Genomic DNA, 12261 nt, shown 5'->3' on the forward strand with positions numbered 1-12261 from the left:
CACATGATCTGTTTGTGGTGCTTGGGAGTCGAGCACCATTTTTCGGAATGTGAGGACTGCATGTCCATGACGGCGAAAGCCTTGAAGGAGCGCAAGGGAAAGCTCGAGAGAGGTAAGTCAGTCAAAACCTCCTCGATTTCTTCGGCCGAGTCATGGCATTCGTCTCCTCGCCGTCGAAAGCATTCCCATTCTAGGTCTCGAAGTAGCTCCCACCACTCGTCGAGATCTAGACACTCAAAAAAGAGACATCGAAGATTCCCTTCCTCGTCATCTTCTGTTTCCCCAGAAAGGGTCTCCTGCCACACAAAACACAGCTCTCAGGTTGAGTGGGAGGAATTCAGGAAAAAGATGCTAAGCATCTTCGAGAAAGCGGCCTCGACCCCCTCGAAGACAGCTGAGGGTGATACCCTGGGTGAGAAACCCAAAAAATCGAAACGCCGCGAGTCGTTGCACCCGGCGAAAGAGTCCACCCGAGAGCGCCACGGGCCATTGGGTAGGAAGGCACCATCTTCGACGCCGTTGTCAAAAATCCCTTCGACTCATGGATCGGCGCCATCGACGCCGTTATCGAAGGGTTCTTCGACGCATCGGTCGATCGAATCGACGCCATCGTCGATGCCGACATCGATGCCGATAAAAGAAAAAACCACGGCTACTTCACAGCTAAAGGTTATACCCAGAGCCTCCAGCACGACGCTGAGAATGTCGTCGACATCCTCGAGCAGGATCCCGATCCTCTCGAGTTCCTCGAGGCCTCTTCCAGTTTTCTCAACTCCTTTCTCGGCGCTTTCGAAGCCTTTCACATCGGCGTCGACGACATCGACGTTTTCTCGGCCAATAATGACAAGTTTGGCTCCTTCTGCTTTATAAATGGGTTTTACACCATTTTCGAGGTCAGAGTACCCCAGATTATCTTCAATCTATGAAGAAGGGGAGGATTGTGACCAAGAAAGACCGTTCGGGCTGCAGAGGACCACACCACCTGTTTCAGAGGATTTTACCTCTGAGGAAAGAAGGCTGAAAGACCTATAGGAATCCTTACATGAGGCAAGTGGATTGGACACTTCCCCAGAAGTGGAATTTGTCAAACCAGACCCAGGGGAACATGCTGAAACCCCCTATAGAACCCTGATGGCAAGAATTATTGAATTCATGGGTTGGTCTGCGCCTTCACCTGTTTTTCAACAGGATGACCTTACAGACATACTAGATAAAGGTCCACAGGAGGATCCTGTGGTCCTTTTCCATACAGCTTTACAAAGGAAAATTTCATCAAATTGGGAAACTCCTGAGGTTATCCCTGCACTCAATAAAAAATTGTCAGCCAAGTATAGGATAGCTGCGGCTGACCCTGAATATTTATCAAAACACCCGACTCCAGAGATCCTGGTGGTTCAAGCGGCAACTTCATCAAGCAGCAGATCCGCTTATCCTACTGTTCCACAGGACAGGGATGACAAAAGGTACGATTCTATGGCAAAAAAAGTCTTTTCTGCTTGTAGTATGGCGTTGAAATCCATCAACGCCACTTGTACGCTCGCCAGGTTCAGTCACACACTGTGGGAGTGTGCTTCATCAGCGCCTGACTACATACCGGAAGGAGATGAAAGGGAAGCCTTCCTTAACATCATTAAAGATGGCAAAGATGCCATATGCGAATCTTTTCAAACTGGCATCGATTCCGCTGACAGTATCAGCAGGGCCATGGCGGCAAGTACTACAATCCGCAGGCATGCGTGGTTACGAAAGTCTGGCTTTGCTCCAGATGTGCAGGCCAGACTTTTGAATATGCCCTTTGACGGCTCTTCTTTATTCGGTAAAAAGGCTGATGACAGTCTGGAAAAGTTGCAAACATCTAAAGCAGCAGCAAAATCTTTAGGAGCTGCAATCTGCCAAACTCCTTTTCGCCCTTCAGGAACCTCTGGGAGAGGAAAGTCCTTTCGCTATTATTCCGCATTCGGGAAAGGCAGTGGACAGCCGGCTCAAAGAGACCAAAGGAGATCCACCCGAGGTGGACGGGTCAAAAGTACTAAGGCCGCAGCAGCAGCAGGTGCCTCTTTACGCTCGGCATCTGCATCAGCCGCCCCCAAACCACTCTGAGGTCTTTCCACACAAAACACCTGTAGGGGGCAGGTTAACTCGCCATCCGACGGAATGGCAGGCTATTACGTCAGATGCTTGGGCATTGGAGACAGTTACCCAAGGTTACTGCCTACCCTTTCTACGCATCCCTCAGAGTCATCCACCGGAGCACAGCTCTCTAAAAGTTCCAGATCCGCTCCTCCTGCAGGGAATTGTAGACCTACTAGAGAAAGGTGCCATAGAACCGGTACCTGTAGCGGAGAGGAACAAGGGCTGGTACTCCCCCTACTTTCTCATACCTAAGAAGGACGGAGAACTGAGACCTATCTTGGATTTACGAGAATTGAACAAGTTCCTCAGGAAGGACAAGTTCAAGATGGTAACTCTCTCTCAGATCCTTCAGGCCCTCCAGATCCAGGACTGGCTGGTATCTCTGGACCTCCAGGATGCTTATTTCCATGTGCCAATCCATCTCAAACACAGGAAATACCTGAGGTTCGCAATTGGCAGCTCTCATTATCAATTTCGAGTTCTGCCATTTGGGCTGACCTCCGCCCCGAGGGTCTTCACCAAGCTAATGTCGGTAGTGGCTGCAAGTCTAAGGAGGGAAAGGATCCACGTCTACCCCTACCTGGACGATTGGCTGATCAGAGCTGTATCTTCGGAACAAGCTCAGATCCAGCTAGATTATGTCTGCCACTTCCTTCACAAGCTGGTCTTCTCCCTCAATTTAAAGAAGTCACAGATGATACCATCACAGAGACTCCAGTTCATCGGAGTGGTCCTGGACACTTCCCTGGGAAAAGCCTCGCCACCAGAGGTGAGGGCTCAAGATATTCTGCAGATGGTCAACAAGTTTCAAAATGCCCAACATCTCCCAGCCTTTGACTTTTTGAGATTGCTAGGCCTCATGGCATCCTGCATCTTCCTTGTGCCAGAGGCTGGCCTGAGAATGAGATCTCTCCAGTGGGAACTAAGAACCCAGTGGTCACAATACTAAGGAAGAATGGCAGATCTCCTCCGGATTCCGGACAAGGTAGCCCACAACCTTCAATGGTGGGCCTATCCAGAGAACATCTTGAAAGGAGAACTGTTTTGGCAACCATGGCCGGAGAAAACAATAGTCACAGACGCCTCACTCACGGGGTGGGGAGCCCATGCCAATGACTTGACCATCAGCGGTCGTTGGTCTCCATCAGAGTCCAGACTACACATCAACCTGTTAGAGCTGAGAGCGATCAGACTAGCGCTGAAAGCTTTCCTGCCATCAGTACAGTGGAGAAATGTCCTGATAATGACGGACAACACGGTGGACATGCACTACCTCAACAAAAGAGGCGGCGTAGGTTCACTGCCACTGTGCAGAGAGGCAATGCAGCTCTGGTTTTGGGCAATTCAGGAAGGAATCTCTCTATCGGCAGTTCACCTAGCCGGAGAGAAGAACTTGACAGCGGACGCTCTGAGCAGGCAGAGCACAGTCTCCCACGAGTGGGAGCTAGCTCAGGAAGTCCTTCAAGAGATCTTCGCCCTTTGGGGAACCCCTTAGGTGGATCTGTTCGCCACCAGTACCAACAGGAAGTGCGATCTGTTCTGTTCAAGGGAATTTCCCGCGAGAGGAGCTCTAGGGGACGCATTCGTAGTGGACTGGGAGTTTCCACTCCTTTACGCGTTTCCACCAGTCCCTGTTATTCCTCAAATGATCAGGAGGTTGAGAAGATTCCGGAAAACCATGATCCTAATTGCCCCGGTCTGGGCCAGGAGAATGTGGACCTGGACCTTCTGGATATGTCCTCTGCCCTCCAATCTGTCTTCCACTCAAAGAGAATCTTCTCTCGCAGAAGGGAGGTCAGGTTCTCCATCCAGACATAAGAACCCTCAACCTTCACGCTCTGCTTCTGAAAGGTTGAGGTACAAGGATTGGGACCTCCCTGATGACGTCATGGAGGTGTTGCTTTCAGCCAGAAGGCCAGCAACAAAGTCTTTATACCGCTGCCATTGGAACAAATTTTGCAGCTGGTGTAGAGAGAGCAATATCGACCCTTTTTCATGCGGTACACCAACAGTGTTATTGTTTCTACTCTACTTGGCAAACTCAGGCCTTCAAGTTGGCACTGTAAAAGGCTATCTCGCGGCGCTATCAATCTTCAAGCGCACTGCAGAGGAACCATCGTATTTCAAACTACCCTTAGAAATACAAGTTCTCAAGGGATTAACTAATGTCTATCCTCCAAGACCATTCCAAGTTCCCTTATGGGACTTAAATTTAGTCTTAAATTTCCTAATGGGTACTCCCTTCGAACCACTCCACTCTTGTACGCTGAGATTTCTCACTCTTGAAACTGTCCTATTAGTAGCACTAACATCTGCTAGGAGGGTGAGCGAATTACAAGCTCTACCTTGTAAACCCCCCCCATACTATTTTCAATAAGGACAAAGTTGTCCTACAGGTGAAGCCTAATTTCCTCCCAAAGGTGGTTTCTGATTTTCACATCACTCAGAAAATTAACTTACCTTCGTTCTACGCTCCTCCCCATCTGGGGAAAGAGGAAGAAAGGCTACATAGGCTGGACCCAAGGTGAGCTCTAAGCTTTTACATCAGCAGACTGGCTAGGATTAGGCAAGCAGACCAACTGTTTGTAGGCTACTCAGGTCACAAGTTGGGACTACCCATAACAAAACAGACCATTTCCAGGTGGATTATTTTGGCCATTCTGGAATGTTACAAACTGGCAGGGAAAGAGCCCCCTCAGAATTTTAGGGCTCATTCAACCAGGGGTATCGCAGCCTCTTCGGCCCTCCAAAGAGGGGTACCGGTCCGAGACATATGTGCGGCTGCCAAATGGTCATCCGCACATACATTCACAAGATTTTACAACCTGGATTCCTCCGCTAGTCAAGAGACCAGATTTGGCAAAGCCGTATTACATTCGGTCCATTCCTAAAAGGGATACATGACATTCTTACTTCCACCTCCAATTACATGCCACTGCTATGGGAGTCTATCAAAGATAAGGAATACGTCGGAGGACACAAACCCTTCGAAGAACAATTTACTTCTTACCTGGTAACATTCTATCGATGGGATGTTCCTCCGACGTATTCCTTATCGCCCCTCCCATCCATCCCCGCAGTAATACTTCCCTTGTGGTTGCAGCTCACGCTCCTTCAAGGTCAATAGCCAATTCATGCAAGACTTTTCTTATGCTACAAAACGGAACTGAGCAACGGACGCCGCGCGTGGCTATTTATGGGCATGGTGACGTTGGCGCCGATACGGTGGCTGTCGAGGGACACCAACTCGGCGGACGTCGACGTGCAGCGCCCTCTACAGAGAAAAAATATCTGAGGCCAGCAAGCTGGAGACGAATTATCTAAGATAAGGAATACGTCAGAGGGACATCCCATCGAAAGAACGTTACCAGGTAAGAAGTAACTTGTTCTTCTGATGAAACTTTTCCCCATCCCGCTCAGCAGGATATTTAGAACCTCTACCACCCCTTTTCCAACATTAACACTTTCACATACCGTGAAAAACAACACTAACATAACCATTTACCTGACATGTCCTAACACAAGGGTCAGGCAGAGTCAGGCAAATAATTACCCATACCTGACAACCCTTTCCTTTCCCCACATGGATAAAAGGCAGAGCGCGAGAGCACACTATGAGTAAGGCAAACCGCACGATGAGACAGCTATCCTAGTACGGCAATCCAAGAGGAGGAGAAAGGAAGCGAGAACCGAAGGAGCAACAAGGAGAAAAGCAACCTTGCCATTTCCAACGCAGACACGCAAAGTCTCTGTGAAAGGAATTGTAAGACTGCAAACAATAGCCATCGTGTTTTGCAACAGATGTCAATGGTACACAAACCCCTCCTATACTAATAATCAGGACAGGGAGAGGCCCCTGCTACTGTTGTACCATCCTAGATTCCAGAGACAAGAAAAGCCAAGTGGTTCATCACAGCCGGTGAGTCGAAGGGAGAACCGATAAGAAACTGAACTGTGTTGAACGAAAGTTGCAAATGGCGAATTGAGGGGAAATCAAAGAACTGTTAACTCCTACTGGGAAAACCAGCTGCAGAGGGGTCCAGCACCACATAGGTGCTCACTCGAGAGACTCTGGTTAAATTCCCCACGGTTGAAACTGCCAATACCAGAAGGCCTTGGGAAAGTTGAAAGCCACAAGGAAGAGGTTAAAGTGGTCATGCAGGGGTCTAGCAAAATCCTCTGTACAGTCGAAAGTCTTTGACCGGCACGTAATTAGAAAGCTAAGGAAGATGAATCCGCATAGTGAGAAAGGAGAATGAACATTGTGTTGTCAAAATTGAACCTGACAAAGTGATGCCGACAGAAAGGGGCAAAACATGGGGCCCTAATGAACATTGTGGTGACAAGCGTGAACCCAACGGAGGGATGTCCACAGTGGATTGTTTAAAAAGACATTAAGACTTGTGAATGCGAAAGGTGAAATTGTTTTGGACACCAAGCCGTAGTGAACCCGACAGAGGGAGCCAACTTTATAGAATGGTCTGAGTCCGGAAGAGGGGGATCCAGGGGTGAAAAGCCATCAGCCAACGAAACGTGATTGTAGCAGATGTTATCTTTTTTTTAATGAAGCCATAGTGAAACCAATGGAGGGAGGCCGACAATCGAGATGAGTCAATGCCCAGAAGAGGGAGACGCAGGGGTGAAGAACCATCACCCTAGTACAATCAGACAGGAACTTTTGTTTATTACTTTGAACCTATCAGACCTTAGGAAGCAAAAAACCTAACCACTGAAGGTCCCGATAGAGCTAGGAATCTTTGTGGATCTGAGCCTGGAAGAGGGACTCTAGGGTTAAAAAGTCATCACCCAGCGTACATACGGAAAGGAACTTTTTGTTTATTATTTTGAACACAGCAGAACTTCGGAGGCAAGAGACTTTTTGTAGAAAAGAGACTTAACCAAAGAATGTCCTGATAGCTGAGAGCAGAACTGTCGTCCCATGCTGGGAAAGCTCGAGAGTGTGCTGTGCTCAGGAATCCCGCCTTGTCCCATGCTCAAAATGTCGTGATGGGAGACCCCAGGCTACCACACCCTGATTTATCATTTGTGAACACTTCTTTCTTTCTTCTCAATCCTGTCCCAAACTCTTTTTGTATTTAGTTGTAGGATTGGCAATCATTAGTATAGGCCCTTTTATTTGACATGACGCCACTAGGACAGCCTTATAATTATTTCATGGTCGTAGCTTGCTCCCATCTTAGATTTAGGTTTAGATTAGGCGTTTTTCCAACCTCCCTATACAGTTTAATAAACACCCCTGAACTGTGATTACGTGTGTCTGTCTTTACTGTTGCCACCACGAGTACCTTACCCTGTACAGTAGCACAAAGATATGGACAATAGGCGTGCCAGTTTATGAAGGTGTACAAAAGTGGAACAAATACCAGTGACAAAACAAAACAAACAGAAACAAATATATATCAGAAAACACTTACAAGGGTAGCATTAACCTAAGGGGGAAAGCTCTTCAAACTAAAGAGTACTATATAACTCTTCAATATTACATTATTACGTGTCGCTGGAGGGAGTGGTGGGGTCACGTAGGGATAATGAGGGGCAGGGCAGGAGCAGCTTTCTCATTAGCCAGTAAGTTCAGTTTATGCCAAGCTTTGAAGAAATCCACAGTTGGGCTGTCTTTCATTGTTATGGGCAGCAGCTTCCAGTGGAGCAAGTAGGGAGAAAGAGTGGAAAAGAGAGGAGGAAAGGTGTTGCATGGGACAGTGAGTTTGAGTACAGAGGAGGACCAGAGGGAACAGGTTTGTGAGTAGCAGATATACAATTAGACAGATACTGAGGAGGACTACCATTGATAGCATTGTGGACAAGGAGAATGAACTTGAATAGTGGTTGTGCATGGAAAGCCACCAGCATATTGTCTGTAGGTAGAAGTGGATGAGGATATCGGTAGGATTTATTATATGTGGGTAGAAAAGTTGAGGACTTTGTCTGGAGGGTTGAAGGAATAGTACGGAAGGCTTAGGAGTAGGCTTGACCAGTAGTCAAGTTAGTAATAAAAGGAGAAATTTTACAAATGTTGAGGAGGTTAATATGAGCAGCAGAGGTAGTGGTGGTGATGAATTGTTGCATTTTGAGGTCGCTATCAAAGAGGACCCCCAAGGTTGCAAGCCTCATTCAAGAGAGAAAGAAGGAGATGCGGAAAGGGGAAGGTAGGGTTAGCAATGGAAGCCATGAGAGAAAAAGTTACTTTCTTACCTGGTAAGGTTCTTTCGAGGGGATGTTCCAAAGACATATTCCACATCTGACAGGTAATCACCACAGCTGTGCTGCTTCGGAACATTTTAGGCTCCTGCATCGATGATGTCGATGCGCTGTCCTCGAGGGCCTCCGTCGAGCCGACGTCACCGGATGTTATAAGTAGGACGCACGACGCATGCAGCCTCAGTTGTAGTTTTTTCGAAGAACGTGTGGCACCAATCTTCTGCCAGTATGACTACAGAAAGCCTTGCGGAAACAGAAGCTGCAATCGCATAAGAAATTCTGTAGAGGGGCAGGCTGGGAGGGAACGATGTGGAATACATCATCGGAAAATCCCACCGAAAGAACGTTACCAGGTAAGAAACTAACTTGTTCTTCGAAGGGATTGGTTCCTCCGATGTATTCCACATCTATGACAGACTCCCAAAGCAGTACCAACGTAAGGAGGTGGGAAAAGAATTTAGAATTTTAGAATGCCCAATTAAATTGCAGAATAGAGGACTGCCTTGCCAAAGGCCAAATCTTGCCCATGGATGTAATCCAGGGAGTAGTGTTTTACAAAAGTATGGACAGAGGCCCATGTGGCTGCTTCACAAATGTTATGAATGGGAACACCCCTCTGTAGGGCAGTAGAGGCAGCCACACCCCTAGTAGAATGGACCAGCAAGCCTACCGAAGGGTCCTTACCCGCCAAGCACAACATTCAGAAATTGTCAAGATAATCCATCTAGACAAAGTCTGTTTAGTAACAGCTTGTCTCAAACGCCTTCCAGCGTATATTACAAAGAGCTGATCGTCCACTCTGACCCGGGACATGCGCGAGATGTAGAAACTTAAATCTCTCCTAGGATCCAACCGATGGAGCCTCCCCTCTTCCTTACCAGGATGCGGAGGAGGATAGAACGCCGGAAGAACAACCTTCTGGCTTAAATTAAATTCCGACACAACTTTCAGAAGAAAAGAAGGATGAACCCTAAGTACAACCCTGTCCTTATGGAACACCATGAAGGGTGGCTTAATGGAAAGTGCCTGCAACTCACTCACTCTGCGAGCGAAAGTGACCGCAACTAAAAACACAGTTTTCAAGGTCAACAGTCTCAAAGGGCAAGAACGTAAAGGCTCAAACGGAGCTCCCATGAGGAATTTTAGAACCAGGTTCAAATCCCAACCGGGGACCTGGAAAGGTGACAGTGGAAACACATTAGTGAGCCCTTTGAGAAACTGGGAAATCAAAGGAATCTTAAAATAAGAACACTCCTCAGACGAGTGCTTAAATATGGACAGCGCCACCAGGTAACCCTTAATGGTACCCACTTGCCGGCCCTTGTCACACCGCTACCTAGACCGCGGACACACCATTCCGCTCGCCCCTCCTTGTCTACCCATTCCCGCACTCCCCGACACTCATGCATTATGCTCCCCACTCACGTCGCACACAGCAGGGCACGGCATGACAGGTTTGGGGTAACGGGTGTTTATCGCCCCTCACGGCGGTGGCAGATCAACTGGAGGCTCCGTCATTTCAGGAACTCACATCCCTTGCGAAGACCGGCGCTTCCCGGCGCTTCACGGATCACGTGACTTCTGTTGCCTAGCAGCATGGCAACGCTTTCGGTTCGCATCACACGTGACTCTACGTACGACCCTTCCGAGGATAAAAGGAGTCTGTGAACCGAGGGCGTTGCTTCACAGCTGTCTTGTTTTGGATCACGTGACGTTCTCTTTTCGTTCAAGGACCTGCTCTGATTCTGACCTCGGCTCGCTCCACGGATTACTCCTTCCCAGCCCTTCAAGTACTTTTGGATTGCCTGTTACCGACCCACGCTTGCTCCACGGATTCCTCTTGCCTAGCCCTTCAAGTACTTTTGGATTGCCTGTTACCGACCCACGCTTGCTCCACGGATTCCTCTTGCCTAGCCCTTCAAGTACTTTTGGATTGCCTGTTACCGACCCACGCTTGCTCCACGGATTCCTCTTGCCTAGCCCTTCAAGTACTTTTGGATTGCCTGTTACCGACCCACGCTTGCTCCACGGATCCTTCTTGCCTAGCCCTTCACTGGCTAGGGCCTCAGTCCTACATATAGGTGGTTACCTGTTCTGCCCTACAGCTCGTTCCAGCTACAGCTAGGAGACCCACGCCTTGACTCAAGACCTCACAGGTATTCAGGGATTTTGGGGTTATGCACATATAGGTATTCGGGCCCTGTTTCTTTACTTAACCACTGTACCTTTCCTTACAGCGCTCAAGGGGTTCTTCCGGCTGTTCCTGCGTCCTGGCTTTCCGGACTTCCACCTGTGGCCTTAATATTCACACTGACGATATTTCTAACCCGTCAGGGTGTTTCTTGGGGACAGAGGGGTTGTTCATACTCTACACGACCAACGAACTTCGTAAAAGCCCTTGTGGGCTGAAGAAAGCAAAAAAGACAGAATCACAGGAATGGCACATGAAAAAGGATCCACATTCTGAACCCTGCACCAGTCAGAGAACTTTCTCCAATGGCAACGGTACAGGGACTTTGTTGCTGGCGTTCTTGCCGAAAGCAACACCTCCATCACATCTTCAGGAAGGTCCCAATCCTTATACCTCAACCTTTCAGAAGCCAAGCATGAAGGTTGAGGGACTTGACCTCTGGATGTAGAACCTGACCCCCCTCCCATGAGAGCAGATCATCTCGGTAGGGAAGACGGCGTGGAGGGCAGATGGACATGTCGAGAAGTTCCGGGTACAATGTTCTCAGGGCCAATGCCAGAGCAATGAGGATCATCCGGGAACCGAACCTCCGTAACCTCTGCATCACTTGCAGGATGACGGGGACTGGAGGAAACGCGTACAGCAGTGGGAAGGACCACTCCACTACAAACGCGTCCCCTAAGGCTCCTCTTGGAGTAAATTGCCTCGAACAGAATCTTTCGCACTTCTGGTTGGTACTGGTGGCAAAGAAATCCACTTGTTGGGTCCCCCAAAGGGCAGAGATCTCCAGGAGAATCTCCTGAGCCAGTTCCCACTCATGAGAGACCGTGCTCTGCCTGCTCAGAGTGTCCACCACCACGTTTTCGTCTCCGGCCAGATGAACTGCCGAGATCGACATTTCCTGCTGGATGGCCCAGAACCAGAGCTGCATCGTCTCTCTGCACAGAGGTAGAGACCCTGCGCCCCCATTTTTTTTGAGGTAGTGCATGGCCACTGTGTTGTCTGTCAGAATCAGGACAGTCTTCCCCCGTACAGAAGGCCGAAAAGCCTTCAGGGGTATGCCTGATGGCCCTCAGCTCCAACAGATTGATATGGAGTCTGGACTCCGTGGGGACGCATCTGTCACGATCGTTACCTCCAGCCAGGGTAGCCAAAATGGAGCCCACTTCATCAGATTGCCTTTGACGGCCCACCACAGAAGATCCTGGGCGACCGAGGGCGGCACCTGAAAGGGATCCGACATCCTGCCGGAGGACTGCGACCACTGGAGCTTGAGAGCCCATTGCAAAGATCTTATCCGCAACCTGGCCTATGGCACCGAAAGAATGCAGGATGCCATGAGGCCGAGCAACCTCAAGAACTCGAACGCCAGGAGACTCTGGGCAAGTTAAACTTATGCACCATCTGCAGAATGTGATGAGCCCTCACCTGGGGAGGGAAACACTGCCCCAGGGATGTGTCGAGCACTGCTCCGATGTACTGGAGCCACTGGGTAGGTGTCAAGTGGGACTTCTTTAAGTTGAGGGAGAAGCCCAGCTGAAGGGAGTGACAGGTGACTGACAGATGATCCAGGACTTGCTCGGGAGAGCGCGCCCTGATCAACCAATCGTCCAGGTAGGGGTAGACGTGAATCCCCCCTTTCCTGAGATACGCTGCCACCAGCACCATGAGCTTGGTGAAGACCCTCGGGGGCAGGTCAATCCGAACGGCAGGACCCG

This window comes from Ambystoma mexicanum, chromosome 6q (assembly GCF_040938575.1).
Source record: "Ambystoma mexicanum isolate Mex_15411 chromosome 6q, UKY_AmexF1_1, whole genome shotgun sequence".
Lineage (NCBI taxonomy): Eukaryota > Metazoa > Chordata > Amphibia > Caudata > Ambystomatidae > Ambystoma > Ambystoma mexicanum.